Consider the following 18,529-nt stretch of genomic DNA (forward strand, 5'->3'; position numbering starts at 1 on the left):
GCTTTTGACTGATTAGACTTTGGTAGGAACTTTTTCAATTCAAAATTCAAAAGAACATTTATTGCACAAAAAGTCAGAGTACAAAGGGTTTTGCTTTAAGGTTACATCCTATTTCTTCCATCTAACTCAACAAATACACATAACCCAACAATTACACGTTAGCAAATGTATGTAAATAAAAAATAAAAAAAGAGGTATTTTATTTATCTTTACTTATTTATTATTTGTTATAGGCCTGCAGTTCCATTTTTAACAGAAAAACGAAAAATTTTACCAGATTATTTGTAAATTTACAATATTTCATATTATAAAAAAATAAAAACAGATATGTAAATTGATTATTATTATTTTTTAATTTGCACTTGGTCGAGCATTGAACCTACGGCCTCTAGATTTACTTACCTGTGCTGTCCTATGAAGGTCGTAAATACTCGTACATCTATTTTCAAAAAGAGGTAATAGAAAAACAAAGCTCCATTAGACGTTCAATCGCTTCTAGAATAGAACAGCATATTTATAAAAGTAAATCTAATAAAAAGTTTTAATTGAAAACCAGCATGGAAAAAATACAGATTATCCCTTACATTGCGTGCGGCACAATAAATAGCTTACACAAACACATGATTGAACACTATTAAACGTAATAAATATTGCATGACTTGCCCCATAAGGCATTATTTAAGCGAGAACTTAATAATTGTTCTCATATTAACTTAATAGAATACCTCCGGCGAAGTCCATTCGCTATGAAAAGTTATATTAAAAGATTAAAACCCCTCGCATTAGACGTAATCTCTCGTTAATCGTGCAAGCTGAGATTCTTAAACGACACGTTTGTAAAAACCGCCATTGATGGTTAAACTAAAATCCCATAAAAAATAATGTAGGGGATCATTACTTATCAATGTTACTATCAATAAGTGGCTTGTTAGTTGGCTAAGTTCAGAAAATACTTCATAATGAAGGAAGGTAATTAATTAAAATTTAACACCACTTAACTTGAATGGTAGCAAATGGTTTCAGACATAGGCAGGGTATTATATAATTTACCGATGAAAACCTGTTTTATTTTCCTTCTTTTCCTACCCTTAAAAAACTTAGCTACTTCCACCTATCTTTCTCTTGATAATTCTTTTTGTTTTTCAGTTCATTTCGTTACAAATTAACCATCAATTTTATGTAGTTTCTGTAGTGAAGGTACATTTATTGTAAATATAAAGTGGAAAAAATGTATAAATTTATCCATTCTAAAAGATTTTTATAAGATAACCTTATAAATATAGTCATAAAGACAACAGAAAGACAATAAGCTCTCCCTCTTGTCTTGGAAATGAAAAAATGTTAGGTTATTTCCAAAGATATTAGAAGAACGAGATATGCTATGTTGGCCGCCGGACCGTAGCCGGAGTACTACCTAATTAGGGTACTTTGAACGGTATCGGGACGTGTACGCACAGAAATCTGTTCTATGTATTAGTGCGGATACCTTAGCGCAAGCGAAGGCGTGCAGTAGTATTGGTGAACAAAACAGGCAACACTCGGCAAAACAATTCCACTCAGTACGAACTGCGCATAGCACATCTCGTTCTTCTAATATCTTTGGTTATTTCTATATATTCATACAAAACTCCAAGTATATCAAGAAACATCATATTTCGTGACAAAAGCAACATACCTATGTTTATTTATCCAAATGTTTGTAGGTAAGAATGAACATAACCATAAAATTACTGACGCTGTTATTTCAATAACGCGAAAAATAAAATCGAGTTAATTAAGGGACTACTGGGATTCATCGGGTTACCTATAAAGAGCATCGCTTATTGAAAGCATTTTTCTTAGGCATGGAAAAGATTTGTGTAGGAATAAGGTACGGTATGCTAGTACTTTACTTTATGGCTTGTTGCACGAATACTAAAAGTAACCACGCAGAGATTTATCGGTATCTTTGTACAAATGAGGCCTGGATAGATTAAGAAAATACTAGCAGTTAAAAACCCGCTCCGCGGGTTTTTTTCTGCTAGGCCCTGCGGGCGGCTCTTGCTTTAAGTGATATTAACAATTTAACATTTTAAGTGATATTAACAACAGTTACATTTAATAGATAGATATTAGAACATTCACAGAGAGAGGGTGAGTATATATATTGTTAAAACACGGAACAGGAAGGAGTTAATTAATAATAACATTCTAAATTTACGCATAATAAGAATGACAGTTGTTTGAATAAATGAAATTTTACGTATTTGTGATGGATTATTTCAAATGAAACACTATTATTGACTACATGTCTACAACTGATATTAACTGTTATCGTACCTAATATAATTAGCTCATAGGAGACTTGCAGTGCTTAAATATGTGTTACAACCGTCAATGTCTATAAGTTGAATCAATATCGTTTAGTTTGTCACAATTAAAGATAGTTTTAACAAAGTTGACTTAAATAATAGATTATTACATATTGATTAATTGTACCCGTGTTTATGAATAAAAGGAGGGTAATTGTGCGATGACATTAGCAGTCGGTTTAATTAAAAGGTGCTAATTTTACTCCAACTGGTGGTAATTCTTTACCTACAACTGTTACTGTATCTAATAAAGTTTAATGCTAGATTATATATACACCTTCATCAGGAGAGTAAAAATCTATATATAAAGGTAGATTATTACAATATAGCGCCCCTGAGGTGATATCTCACAAAAGCGGCGCTATGCAAATTGTCCAATAAATAAATAAATATAATGTTTACATTTTATTGTGTATACACCGAAGTCAAAAATTAAATATAGATTGCAATTGGGAAAGAAGAAGTGGAAGGAGGGGGGAGGAGTAAGAGTAGGCTGGGTTTATAATAATTAGGAATTACAATATCGTTAGACGGGAAAGACCAGTTGAGTGGGAAAATATTTAAAAGAGAGTTTATAAAAAAATTCTTGTTAATTATATCTGCTTTTATATTAATATGTTTCCTCATTTCTAAAATTTCAAAATTATTTATAGTGAATTATTTTAAGACCTGAAAAAAACAAATAGCATATAACCATAAAACAATATATTCATAAGACAAATAGCATTTAATAACGGTTATTCTAATAAATTGATAGTTGAAATACTAAATAAAAAAATTAAACACATTCTCTTCAAACGGTCTTTCTAAAGATAGAAATAAACAATGGCGTAGAATTCTGTTTGTGGATAACGATACTTCTAAAATTATATATATATAAACAATCCTGGTACCATTCAACTGGCGTTTTACACTAATAATAATGAAGAAATATATTCTTAATAATAATGATAGCAAAATTCAAACAAAAAAAACAGGAGTTTAAAAACTCAATTGAGATGATTGTAATATCTTTTACAAAGGTAGAACCAATAGAAACTTTGAAGTCAGAACTAAAGAATATCGCAGGGCTATAAATGGAAATAGTGAATCTGAGTTTGCAAATAATCTTTTAAATAATGATCACACTTTCGATAAAAATTCAGGTCTTAAAATACTTCACTCAGGATATAAAGCATCGCAAATAAATAATTTTGCAATTTTAGAAATTAGAAAACATGCCAATATAAAATCAGATATAATTAATAAGAAAAAAAAATATAAAAAATAATGATAAATGCCATTACAAAGTGATAAGCTTCCAGAAGAAATCTTCTTATAAAACGCTTGTTAATGGTAAGTAGTCAAGTATTGTTAGCTGCATATTTAAATATTCGCGCCAGGCATTTGGTTCGTTTTTAAACCGCCAGAGGTGCGCTCTGTCGGCCATCTTGAAGAAACGCGTGAATTTTTATAAACGTCAAACATAATCACGTAACTGTGGAGAATTTTCATTGTAATGTAATTAATCCAATGGATTATGAACTTACTAAAACATATTTTCTTCGATATTATCCAAAAATTATATGAGCAGAAACGATGCTTATGAAGAAATCTCGTATTATTATGAGGCGATCCTAATTTAGTATGGAATTGTGTCTTAATATTCAAGTTACCCGAAACAGACAATTTAAATTTGACCAATCAGAGGGCCTACACCGTCCAGACGCTGGGACAATAATACTATCAGATACTCTGTTTATTGGAGGTTTCGAGAAAACATTTTTGTAAATTAAAATGGATGATTTCTTCGAGTATAGTATTACGATTTTTGATGTTATGGACTGCACTTTCTTCGATTTTTTTTATATAAATTACATATGTTTTATTGGTTGTAAAAATCCTCGTACCTATTGAGACCCACGGGTGAATAAAAATGCAAAATTATTTCGATTTTCATATATATTTTTTTTATATTAACTCCACACAGGAGGCCCTGAAGAAAATAATTTCCCTCAGGGCCTATGTCATCTTTGGGGATGCTGTGTGGAGGGTCTTTTTGTGGAGAGGAAGGAGTGAACATGGGTCTTGAAGAATCCCATGTTGTAGGAGAGAGGAAACACAGAGGCCAGCAGTTCGTTCCACAGCCGAGCTGTTGAACTTAAGAACGAATTGTAGAAGCGACCCGTTCTCATGAAAAACAATTTTCCCAAAATTGGGAATCACATAGTCCCAGAACTTCGCAATCATCTTTATATAAAAACCTGATCAGTATAATATCATTAAATTTACTTTCGTAGAAGTTCACTAAATATGTCAAATTTAATTTACCATTCGATCCATCATCTCTTCTTTTGCAAATTCCATGAATATTTTTCTTAAAAAAACAGCACCCAAGAATGGCATATCACTTCTTGTTTTCATTTGTAAAACGTCCAATAAAAATAATATTAAACGAACAATTTACATTTTTTGCTACAAAAGAATCCCCGCATTTCGAAAGTGAACGCAAATCCGTTGCCAAAAAAATCTGGGCGGAGATATATACCTACTCAATTTGTTAAAAAGAAAATTAACTTGTTGTTTTATGTATTTTTAACTGTTTTTTTTCTGAGGTTGAGAAACATTTTAAAACAAACGTACCAATAAATTAACGGCGTATTTTCAATGTTACTTCAATGGTGCTTTATTTATTGAACATTCTTTATTTCGGCTGTGTGTAGGATAGAGAAGATACAAAAATTTCTACTGAACGATTTCTGATTCTAAAACTACTTTTTTAATGGTTATAGTGCAAGCTTTCTGATCTTGAGTCACGAGTTCGAGACCTGTTAGGTTTTTTACTAGGTTTTATTACTTTTACCATTGTGATAAACGTTTTTTTTTTACTATAATAGTTTGAACAAATCTATTACTTACGGGTATTTCCATATTCGGTGAACAATTTGTAGGAATTCAAAATAAAATGGGTTAAATGAAAAATGTATTAACCTTTTCTTAATAAAAAGTAACTATTGTAGTAGACAACCGAAAATATAATGAAAAAGGGTTTTTGTAAAGAAATTAATTTATTTTTAGCCCAGATGCATGGCATCGAGAAAAATCATGATATTAGGTCGAATTCTGTAGAAATGTGACATGAAAGTAAAACCATGTGCGACCTTAAATACCGTAAATCATCTAAAAAAGAGTGCAAGACACAAGTCAGTCAATAACGAATAAAATTATGAAGGGGTTGTTTAAATAGTTAGTCACATTGAGCGGTTGACGCAGAAAGGAGTATCAGGAGAAAATGGTACGATCAAGCAAATGTTTGAGTGGGGTATTGTGGGTAAGATTCAGTAGGATAACCAGTTTTTTGTAAGTACCTTACAAGAGTCTTAACTACTCCCAACAACTGTTCGGATGAGAGTAGTGGAAAGGGGAAGGAGATAGGGAAGATGGAGGTGGGAAAGTACTTGTCTATTCAAATCTGGTCAACAAACACGGCTACAAAGCAACGTTTCTTAATGGTGGGCTTTTACCGGGGCGATACTGAAGTATCTACCACTGTGGAAAGCGTTGCAAATTTACTGTTTATTGTGTACATACTTTTTAAAGGATTAAATTGTGAAATAACACAAATCAATCAATTCAAATTTAGGTGCGCACGCCGCGATTTTTGAACTCGTGAATTTGAATCCTTGACTTCGGAATTGAAACCGAAGATCGTAACAACTCAATCACAGAGTCCGTTATCTATGAATGTAATTGAAACAAAGACTGTATTTAAGTCAGATTTTAGCGGTGTTCTTACTTCTCTGCAGACTACAGGGCATATTTTTGTATGTAGTTACTTAAGCGTTCGTTCTAAATTATTCAATTTTCTTTTTTTTATCACGGAAAATTTCCTGAAATCATAAGGAAAAATAGAAATCCTGCGATCCACGAAAACGAATAAGATTTTATGTACCATTTTTAATTTGTTTTAGGGAACGTTCATTGTAACGTCAGATCTACACCCAGAGCAGATGCTAGCATCCAATCCATTACAAGTAATTTGGTTATGGTGAAATTGTCATCAAAATGCGATGAGAAATCGTTTGCCCTACTTCCCTCTTAAGCGTCACAAGAGATATTTATCCTATTAAATTATGTAGATACCTACAACATGTGAAGGGTTAAGCAAATGATCGGATTAAATTTAGGTACTAAATTGTAAAAGAGAAGATACAATATCGATAATCCTTTAAATTACTATTTTTTATTAGAATAATACAAAAAATAACTTTGTTTACATCATTTTAAATGTATATAACCTCTACATGTTTCATGAACAATGTTCACATCATCAGGGGCAAGTAAATACGAAAGTTAAAAATTAAATATAGCTTACAATTGGACAGTGGAAGAAGTGGGGAGGGGTAAAAGTGGGCGGAGTTTTTCAGAATTGGGAATTACAATATTGTTAGTCGGGTATTATAATTCAATTTTGTAATCAGGACAATATTGTAATTCCCAATTCTGAAAAACTCCACCCACTTTTACCCCTCCCCATTTCTTCCAATGTTCAATTGTGTTCTATATTTAATTTTTAACTTTAGTATATACTTGCTCCTGATGATGTGAACATTATTCATGAAACATGTAGAGGTTATATACATTAAAAGTGATGTAAACAAAGTAATTTTGTGTATTATTCTAATAAATAATGACGTCACAAAGTGATAAGCTTTCAGAAGAAATTTTCTTCTAAAAATTACTATTTTTTACCTAGATATGTAAGTCGCGAGTATGTCAAACCACTTTCTTTATTAAATTATATCTTAGCAATGATATAGTGTTTCACAAAAGGCTTGTGAGAAATTTATTCAGTGATTTAATTCTTACACTTGAACCACGTTCAAGTGGCCAGCCAAGAACCGTGTAATGATAATGTAATAATTTTCAAAAAACCCTAATACTTATGTAATTAACTAGCCGTTACAGCCTACCAAATAGCCCCCTTATGCAATACTTAGCCACCTAATCACTTGGTCCGGTCATTTCTAGCCGATGGTCATCTAATATACCTTTGTATATTTGTACTCTCTTTTGGCGTTTCAGTGTACCTGCTGGGCGATGCAATCATTTCTGAACGATTCGGTTGTGACGTTAAAGAGGTGCATTAGACACGTGAGACTACAGGTGGAAAAAAATATGAAGGAATATATATATAGAGGATTTGTTACATTAAAAAAGTTTAAGCAACCGTAATTCTACAAAGTTGGCCTTAAAAAAGTACCAGTCCCCAATATCAAGTTCAACGACTTATAACAAATTCAATGTATCGGTAAAATAAATAAAAAGTAAAATTTCAATTTGATGAACTTACATGTCAATAATTTTTTACTATATTGCTATTTTTGAATTATCATATTTGAATATTCTTTTAGTCTTTTCTCTACGTTTATATTATTTAAAATATATAGTTAGCAACTTCTTATATCAACCAAGAAAACTTTTCATATTATTTATAAAGTGCAATAACTAAGTAAAAGACAATACACTAGACTAAACAAGAATCGCATTTAATAAATCTGCCTATTTCTGACTATCCTAAAACAGGTAATCTCCTAGTTGGACAGCCAATGATCACTGTAATATGTAATATGTCATGTTTTTTTTAAATTAATAAATAAATTAAAAATTAAAAAATTAAAATAAATATATGATGATTTAATTGAATCTAATGATGGCGTTGATCCATTGATTGAGCATCTAACAATAAGGAATAAACATGATAATAATTTTACTGCCGGTAATTTGGCTACGAATGGGTTGTTATCACCAGTGCAGTTATTTACTTAAGATAATAATCATCTAGTAGTCACCGTCAGGTGTTTAATTAATTAATCAAGTTAGCGTTGATAGTGTAATATAAGTGGATTAACTATAGTTTCAGAGATTAGGTTAAAAAATGTTTAGCTAAAATATTGTTTGGCGTGCTTCGAATGCTGCATATACATGCGAGCCGAACTGCCGAACTGAACCTCAACTTATGGGAAAGGAACAAAGCAACTGCAAAGGGCGCGAAATGCCGTTTGCGTTCAGGTTCGCAAATGTATACGCACCATGGTGTTGAAATTGAGCAGGAATACTTATGTTAAAAACAAGGATTTACTTCAATGCTTTAATTTTACCATATTGTTTTTCTGATCCTCGTTACCCTATAAAACAGTAAAAATGAGACCTCTGAGTCATTTGTGTGATGAAACCACTTATGGCAGATTTACAATGGAAAAGATCCAAAAAGAAAGCAAGTGAAGATTAGTTGATTTAAACTTGTTTGGCCGTATAGTAGGGAAAGTATTGAGAGTGTCACAATAAGTCGCGCAACGGGGCGGAAAGACTTGTCGGAAAGGTCTCATGAAGACACGATACGATTAAGTCACACAAATACTAGATTTGTGTATGAATGTAGATTAAGAACGGAGTTTTTCGCCAGGACAGAACTGTATAGTATTCCAACAATCTAGTATATAAGCTTTAAGACAGCGAGACGGTTAGTTAGATATATGTATCCAGTACATTTTTATAATCAAAACAATAAAAAAAACGCATCTTTACACGTGAAAAAAACACGTTTAAGAGAGATTTTCAATTACCTGTTCGCATTATATCTGTTGTTATTCGAACATGTACTCTGGTGCCATCCCATCGTCCCATCGTGGGTAAAGGTCCATTAGCTTGCTCGCACGAAGCACAATATCTTTAACGCAATACCAACATTTAATAGTTTGGAGGGTAAATAGCCTCGAGGTGGATGGAATTCAAATGGTTCCTCAGTCAAATGAATTGGTGAAGTGAATCAAACAAGACAAAAAGCTTGGATACTTAGAGATGTAAGGACTTCGAAATGTGGACACTTGAACAATGAGGAAATACTACATAGCAAATGGCATAAAAATTCTTCATTATAAAAACTATTCTCTATCTATATAATAAACTTGGTCTCATTGTTTTATACACTGTCCTGTCAGTATTTCCGGTTTTGGGTTAAGGTCTGCTATTTTAGCTCTCCGCATTTTTTGATCCATGGCCTTAACTCTGTTGCCGGTTGCATTCTTCCATCATAAACTCATATTTTCAGGGTTTTTTTCAAATGTGAACCTCCCATTCCCAACTTTTCGGAGGCATTGGGACCATCGTAAACCCCAATTCGTATATGCTGTGCAGCTAAGAGAATAAGAAGGGGAATTATATGGAGAGGGGAAGGTTGAAAAGTACCTGGGAGTTCAGAAATGACAAAAAAAAAATCGAATCGTATGGTGGTCCTTCCTCAGAATGAAATTAATATTATCTACCAATTTAGAGTCTCAACGTGGCACTTCTAGAAGAAGAATTTATTATATGTCAATGTTTGAATAAACAAACTAAAGCTTCGTGTTGACTGACAAAAACTGTTTTACCTGCATCCTTCAATTCAAGCGCTCATCAAATACCCCTATCATAATATTATGCTCACAGGCAAAGAAAGAAACCACTTTTCCTGATGAGTTCAAACTTACGTTGACCTTGACCTTGAAATAAACCGGTACACAACACTCATCTTACTTTGTACGACCTTCGCCTTAAAATCAATATCCAATACATGTTTAAATGTGACCTTTTCGTTGAACTTTCTTACAGTAACAGTTATAACAGCATTTTAACAGAATGACTGTTATTTATTTATTTAATATTTACGATATAAATATACCATACACAATAATTTCCTTTTACAGTTAACAAGCATAAAGAAATACTAGAAATAATTAATCAATAATGAATTGGGGCATTTGATCGTAAAATGATAACAGAAAGTATAAAATTAATACAAGCTCTAGAAGAAGAAACAAGTGCATATAAAATGCAAGAGACAAGTATTAGTAAATTTAGCTAATTTTATGAGTAAAGTTAAATCATTAATATATATATATTCCTTCACCAATTTAAGGGATTAAGTCAAACTATTAATATTCCTTCACCGATTTAATGGGTAAAGTCAAACTTTTAATATTCCTTCACTGATTTTACGGGTAAAGTCAAATAATTAATATTCCTTCACCAATTTTATGTGAAAAGTAAAATTATTAATATTCCTACACCTTTTTTTTTGGTCTTCCAATTTGAATAATAAGATAACCACAATGTCTTATTGAACTTTGTATTGAGTGTGCTAATGCAACAAGTGTTTAAGTCTAAGTAAATAAAAACTACGTACTTTGATTTGGAATGTTAAAAATGTGTTTCGTCACCACAAAGTGTTTTCTGAACAATAAAATCAATGATAGCGTCATACCACGCTCTCCGGGCATTTGATTCGTGATATTAATTATACCAAGAATAACTCATCGCATCGTTGCAAAAGCATACACACATCTCCTGTTACATTTTATACCTCAAACCCCTTCGAATGTAGAACAAATTAACAACAAAAACAAATAAAAATGTATTTTAGAATTGAAACGTCTTTAGTTATCTAGCATCTGCCCATCGCAAATGTCTACTATTTATAATTTTGTTGCGTAATACCTCGGCCGCTATAATCTTCTTGGTCACATATTATTAAAGACTGATTACTCTCGGCGCAGCATCCCATGGATGTAAAGGTAAAGGCAAGGTACGCCGATGTAAGTGTAGTACTTGCTCCTGGCGCCGATGTTTTCGTATTCAGAAGTATTAAAAAAGGAGTAGAATAACGCATTAGACATGCACGGCTTACAGAAGTTGCATGCCCTTTCTCTCATATCCACTATATAATGAAGATAAAACAGAACCAACTAACATAGGTTTAGCGCATAGCCATGTCGTAGATTTAAAGAAGACATTCTTTTTGAAGTCACTTAGTTTCAGAGTGAAATTGTAATTGTGTTTTTCGTATGCTGAGTTGACGTGGTAAAGGGAAAATTATTTGTCTGGCATTATTATAGCTTAAGTCATTACATTGCAACCGCTACATTACAAAAAAACACTCAATAGACTGAACAATCGATAGACTGAAGAGAAAAGGGCCGCAATATTGGTCGTTCGATTGTTTTGGTATAAGGATATTTTTTTATGTTTTTCCGCGGTCGGCTTTCGTCTGTTTTTAAATGTAGGATCCTTTCAGATGTGTCATTTTGATTTGAAGTCAGATTTTTTCATATCAATTTGAGAGGCGGGTATGATTACCGTCGCCCCAGTTACTGTTTATTTAATATCAACACCTCTGCCATAGGTCACCCCAAGTGGTTTACTACGGGGTGCGCGAGTTCGTGGGGTGAGGTTTGTCTAGGTCTTGGCGGCAGATGCATTTGAATATCTACTACGTGGTGGGCCGGATCGGGAGAGACCAGTTGAGGGAGACCTTTTGAACTCTCCAGCTGGATTCTATCTACCTTGCATCGCAGTGAGAGGGATAGATACATACGTCCGTCACTCTTGAACACATTCACCCCCAGATTCCTACCTACCCCTCATAGCTTTTTCCTTCCCAGAACATCATCTCCTTCGTTTCCCTTCACACAGAATTCCTAAGATGACATATGCCCTGAGGATTTGTTTTTGTTCGGAGCCTCCTGTGTGGAGCTAATGTCAATGGTGTCACTCCATCATCACTGGCGAAAATCTCAACTGAATTAATCAACTGGGAACTTATGAAGAGAAGTATATGGAAAACTCAAACTCATCCCTGAAGATGACAGAGGCCCTTAGGAGGAACGGCTGTGCGGCCTTTTTCACAAAGCTTAAACATGGATTTGAGGCCAAAATACTGAACAAACATGTAAAAAAAAATTAATCAAAAGGTGCAGCAAAAATCTAGTATGGAAATATAGGCAATAAAATCGATATTTTGTGATTTTAAAGGCAATCATAACGAGTTAATGCTAAATATTTTTTTGAAAATTCCCTTTCTTCTTTGTGATTATATTGGAATATAAAAAAAATATATTAAACATTCTGAAATAAGAATTTTAAAGAGTTTAAACATGTTACAAATAAGTGAACTAGGCAAGAATACATAGGTATTTAATAATAATATTTAATAATTATAAAAGTGTATATTCCGGTATGTGGGGAGGTTAGTGCAGTCCCACACATTCCATATAGAAAATCATCATCAATTCCATTTAAAATTTTCACCTAAAAACGTTTTTTTAACGATCCATCCACTTGCAGTAAATTACATATATACATAAAGATCATGTTTTAGAAGCCACCTCAAAATAATATAACATCGAAATCAAAAGTATTTAATGAACTTGAAATAAGTTAATTAGTTCATATTTTTAATTATATTTCGTGTTTATGCGTTTTGACTGATATTTTAAATTATATGTGCGCATTGATTGACCGCATTGCAGTTTGCGTTGCAAACCCGTGAACGATTAGAAGACGCGCGCTTTCAATTGAACACGAGTTTAGAAAGAGAATTAGCGCAACAAACCCGTGCGTGTTTCAAGGCAGAACTGCCTCCTATTGAACACGGGAAAGGAAATATGAACATATCACTGCGACGTAAGGCGATGGGTCGAGAGCCCAGTTAGAGAGGTCAAAGGGTCTCCTAATCTATTTGTGTTTCCACCTATGACGACAGAATAACACCCATGCCAACACCTCCGCACAGGTTTTCCTAGTGAGATGTTCACAGAACATTACTACCTAAGTTTCAATCATGTATATACAGTTGCATATCACATTTCGTTCTACTACCATGTTTTATATATGGAACATCTATCTGTATTACTTTGCACCCAATGTCAACATGTATACCTATAAACTGTATGTATAAGTGAATAGATAAATAAATAAATCTGGCACGCCTCGCAGCTAGTGAGAAGGTGCATCCTGTTTACACTTCACACGATGAACCCGTGCAACCCTGCTAAATCACCAAACGTAGTGAACCACTTGGAGTGACCTGTGGATATGATATATATTTAGCGTTAATAAATAAATACATATTTAAATGGATTCCTTATAAATTTAAAACTGTTTATAAAGAATTTGTAATGTCAACAATGAACATTTTATGTTCAGGATTGAGAAAGTCTTTGGTTAACCATATTTATTGGCTCACACCTGATGTATAAATGAATGTTTTTGTAAGTAGCTACGCAAAACTTCCTTAACTTCCTTAAGGGACGAAGATTAACCTCTGCACATACATCAACAAATATATCTGTTTAGAATTTAGATAAAAACAAAACCATAAGAAGCGTTACACGAATCTCGTTTTCGTAAAAAAAAAAGTGTACAAAAAAATCTTTGACTTCTGGGGTTCGTTCTGTAATCAAAGTCGTAGCTTTAACAAGGGAACTTATTTTAATGACACAAAATTATGTATCAGATTTTAATTTTTATATCTCCATCAATGTGAGAAGATGATGACATGTTGAGATGTTACACTCTAATCTTTAAAACCGCCCAAACGATCTTAATGAAATCTTAATGTCTATGGTTGGTTCCAGCTTGAAATATAGGATATTTTTGGACAAAAATATATACAACCACAAATTTTAACTTCCTTACATTTAAGGCGATCTGTGGCCGGACAAAGTCTTATATTATGAAACTCATTTCCAATGATTGAGTTAAATTCCAACTGATTTCTAATCTTAATATATAAAAATTCAGCCTACGTATGTTTGTGCTCGCAAAACTCGAAAAGTAGTCGACCGATATCGCTGAAAATGTCAAAGTTTGTTATTATTAGTGCCAGAAGTGTTTATAGATGTTTAAATGGTAAAAGAAGTCGGGGACGCCTGAGGAATACTTAACACAATATCTTTGCACCGTAATGATATACTGAGTTGAATTAAAGTCGATGTAATGTAGTTTTTTAACAGTAACATTGTGGTATACAGTAGTGAATGGTGGAAAAGTCAGAGGCGCCCGAGAAAGACAGTAGTAATAGCGTAGCATTGCGTGGTACATTCTAAATATTATCCTGGTCGTGCTCCAATTTCGACCGAATTCTTTTTAATGATTCTCAATCATCAATAATCAACAGTTTTGATAACGATCAATTCGTAAAAATGCTAATACGTTTATTGTTTGACAGGTGGATTACAAATAAAAAATATACCGTTTCAGGTCAAGGTGTTTATTTTGACCTAAAAAATGTTTATAAATATAACGGATTAATGACCGTAAATAATAGTAGTAGTGGTATAAAAACTGTTTATAAGATCACGAACACATATTATTTATTTAGCCAATACCGAAATAATTTGATAATTTATTTATCAAATATTATTTACCACAATTTTTTATTTGAATACTACACAACCGTTTGGAACCAGTAATTAATAACCCCAATTGGGGTATTTTGTGATTCTGAAGGTAGTGCGGAGGTGAAAGAGATGGGGAAGAGAAAGGTAGAGAAGTATCTGAATATTCATAGATGGTTACCAAACACAGCTAAAGAGTTCAGTTTCAGTTCTGAATGCTGGTCTTACACCAGGGTGATACTGAGAGTAACTTTTACTATGGAATGTGTCGCAATACTATATATTATTTTTAATGAATTAATTACGAAATAACACAAATTCACAAAATAAAATTTACTTGCGCACGTCGGGATTTGAACCCACGACCTTCGGATTGTTATTCGAAAGCCTTACCCCTCGACCACGGAGGTATTTTCTTTAAAAAAATGAATATTCTCTTATCTAAACTGTGTTGAAATTCAATAAAGCCTTATTTAATTTTCCATATTTGTGTGTCTCTGTACAACAATTAATCAAAAACAACGTTTACACAAGTGTTATTGGCTACTGGCAGTCAACCAAACAATGCGGATAGGCATAAAAAAATATTTTTTTCGACCGTGACAGGACTCGAACTTGCAATCTTCGGATTCGAAGTCCGACGCCTTATCCATTAGGCCACACGGTCTTGTGAAGACGTCCACCCAATATTTTATTAAACCTACAAGAAGACCAAATGGCGCATAAACATGTAAACAATAACAAATGACTGTGAATCAAGTTAGTTACCAAGTGACGACGAGTTTGTGGAATTATCCGTTATTATTATTAATAATAACGGATAATTCCATTATTATTATTAATGTGCCTAAATTATACATTCTTAAAAATAATTAATATTAAAATATTTTTTTAATAATATTAACTAAAATGAATGTTATTTGTAAGAATGGTAATTAGAATGTCATAATGTGATATCGGCGGTGGCGCGACAAATATCGAGCGTCCACTGAAACCTGGTACCGTTAGCTATGTACGGGAAGTATATCGCTTTATCACCGACCCGTTTGCACTGTTTGCAGCTCTCAATACAAATAAATGAATCGGTGGACTCTCAGTTTACCGCACCCGGTTATGTTTTTCGATTATTTACATCCCACGGGTAGATGTCACAAAGTCACAAAACAGAATTACCAATTTGACTGCCGCTAAAGAAGAACACGCTGTAATAACTTACACCCGGAATCTCCTTAGGTTTGGCTCGGCCCTGATACTAAAACACGTCCATTGTCCCTACCTAGTATACAAGAGCGGCAGGTAGGTAGGTGTAGGTACTGCAGAAACCGCAACTCGTACATTGCGTTTAATGATTGCGTATTAGACCGCTCTGCGCTTACGTTTTTTTCTGCGAGATTAACTTTTAGTGAATCCAGTAGTTAGTTTTCTTATTAGCCTTGTATTACACTTCAAAGAAAGCGCTATTATAGTGCACAATAATTCGTAAAGCGGACTCCATAATACGAGTATTACTCTAAAGTTCCCATTAGCAATCTACTCGGGGAATACTTTTCGCGTATCGTAAGATAATAAAATGCTTAGCCAATCTATGAAATTTATAATTTTAGTGCTTTTATGAACAAGTATGTTCTCAAATTATTAACGCAGTTTATGGCACAGTAATAAGGATACAATAATAGTAGGTATATTATTTAACTTGGATATAAACTGCCTCACTAGACGAACCTGTATTGAGGAAGAATTTTTTAACAAAATTAATCCAATTAGGTTTACTAAAACATAATGAAAATAAGTTCCTACAAAACCATTGATTTTTTAGGAGGTACCTACAAAATTTACTCATTGTCCATGGTACAATAATTTTATATGAAATTCATTAGACTTGGGTGAGTTTACTGGTTATTGCACGACCCGTGTTGAATAGCCATTGTTTAGAGTGATTTAGTAGTTTTATCACTTTTGTTCAGTGTGCAATTTTTTCTTTTTATTTCAAATGCGCTATATACATCTTATTTTTTTAATTTTACGTAAAATAAAATAATGTTTTAGAAACTGCATAAAATTATCTTACGGGGGGACGCTTTTAAAATAAAACATTTTTATTGGTAAGTAATAAAAATTTAATATTAAACCTGAAAAATGTTAACCAAATTTTTAATTAATTTTTTACTCCAATCGTAGAAAAATTGGTATAACTAGATATTTCGAAAACACATTCGTTGTGTTTGGGGAATTTGTAAAAAAACTGTAACTTCACTTTTATCTCGTTCATATAATAAAGAATATGAAATAACTTTTAAAGTTACGATAGCGGCACGAAATACGAATTATTTATTTTGGCTATTTTTAGGATTTTATTAATGACATCCATTACATATATTTGAGGCAAACTGGAAATAATTATCATTTTTCTTTCTAACGTCAAAAAAAAAAGATTTTCGCATGTTAGAAAAAATAAATAAAAATACTTTTATGAAATATGGACGCCCGGTCATATAAGACCCTGAAATGCTAGAGGGGTAAAATTGATACAAATGTTTGATTTGTCTTGTTTTGTCGGATAGGTTATTATATAGTTTAGATGCGAAATATCTTAAGTTTCTTTGTCCAAATGTAGTTATTATTTTGGACTTCAGTACCTAGGCATTCCGTTGATTTATATAGCGTGTTTCTTGTGATTTAATATATTGTTTTTAAATAGGTGCGTTAAGATGGTATAATAATGAAACAATTATTTCAAAGGCTTTTATACGCTCGTAAATGAATAGCTCCTATTTTACTTAATTGGTTCTACTTCAGAAATTAATGTTTTATTATCACATCTCTGTATATATTATCGAATATAACTACCCTATTTAAGTTTTTAATATCGAGTATAAATATGAAGTTATTAAGCTGTTATTATTACTCCTTTAATTGGAATGTCGAGATTGTAGGTACTATTCTAGAAATCTAAAGAGATACCATATGACCTCCACGGCAGGGATGAAAGTCTCACGTTTTGAATCATGAAGGTTCAAAACCAGGAATGATTTTTTTTAAATAAATTGTTTTTCACAGTTTTTATTTTATTTTGTACAAGCTGTACCACGCCAAGAGTTGCTGTGGCTCAGTCTGACTGTTGCTTTTACGTACAACAGATAGCGCTATTTAAAAAAAAAACACGTCTGTCTAATAGATGGCGCTGTTTTGGTGACATCTATATAATGTAGGTATATAAAAACATACGCGTATTAGAATGCAATGTTGTGTCAAAATTTCAAAGCAATCGGTGAAAAACTTTCAGAGATTAAAGATTTTGATCAAACGAACATTTATATTTTTATTTATAAAGATAGATGTTAGTAAATTTGCCATTCTTTCACAAGGGAGAAAAAGAGTGTCGTCCTAGTGAGAAGTAACTACTTATAATCTCACTAGTTCTCTGTTTACTCTGTTTGCACGACAACACAATAACTGATAACATTAATTTAAACACCGCACATACACGATATGGCAAGCAATCCATTGGCTACGATTCGATGTGCGCAATTAATATGATTGCCTTCCAGGCGACACCAAAAAAAAATAAAAATTTTATTATAAAAAATTATTATTATTCCTCCTGAAATAAAAATAACAAAATAATTCAAGTAGATATATTCTATTTATTTAGCTAACCGTTCTAATTAAATAAGCCTAAATTTAAACATTTATATATATATATTTTTTTTTTAAACAGTTCTGAAGAACGAATAGTGAAACGAAATTATTATAGGCTTAGTAAGAGAAATAAATATAGATTGTTATGGATTATAAGAAATAGCTTTACAGTAGGCTTAGTTGAAAAGTAAGGAACAAAAAGCATTGACGTCATTTCAGCTATACGTATATTTTAAGGCGATGCCATACGTAGTAATGCAAAATCATGTGTTTTTGGTTTGAAAATTTGGTCGCCTAGAAATGTTTCAGATGCTTTAATTAAATACTGCGAGTAGAATACATCTT

At 32.5% G+C, this 18,529-nt stretch overlaps 1 non-coding gene across 1 annotated transcript; it reads right to left on the bottom strand.

Annotated features, from left to right (window-relative positions):
- Positions 1-15,139: 15,139 nt before the first annotated feature.
- On the bottom strand, positions 15,140-15,212 carry TRNAR-UCG (transfer RNA arginine (anticodon UCG)). The gene has a single exon. It is a non-coding gene; the product is annotated as a tRNA-Arg (tRNA).
- Positions 15,213-18,529: the final 3,317 nt, after the last annotated feature.

The sequence above is a fragment of the Hesperophylax consimilis genome, chromosome 12 (assembly GCF_061612785.1).
Source record: "Hesperophylax consimilis isolate HC1 chromosome 12, BYU_Hcon_1.0, whole genome shotgun sequence".
In the NCBI taxonomy this organism is placed as follows: Eukaryota; Metazoa; Arthropoda; class Insecta; order Trichoptera; family Limnephilidae; genus Hesperophylax; species Hesperophylax consimilis.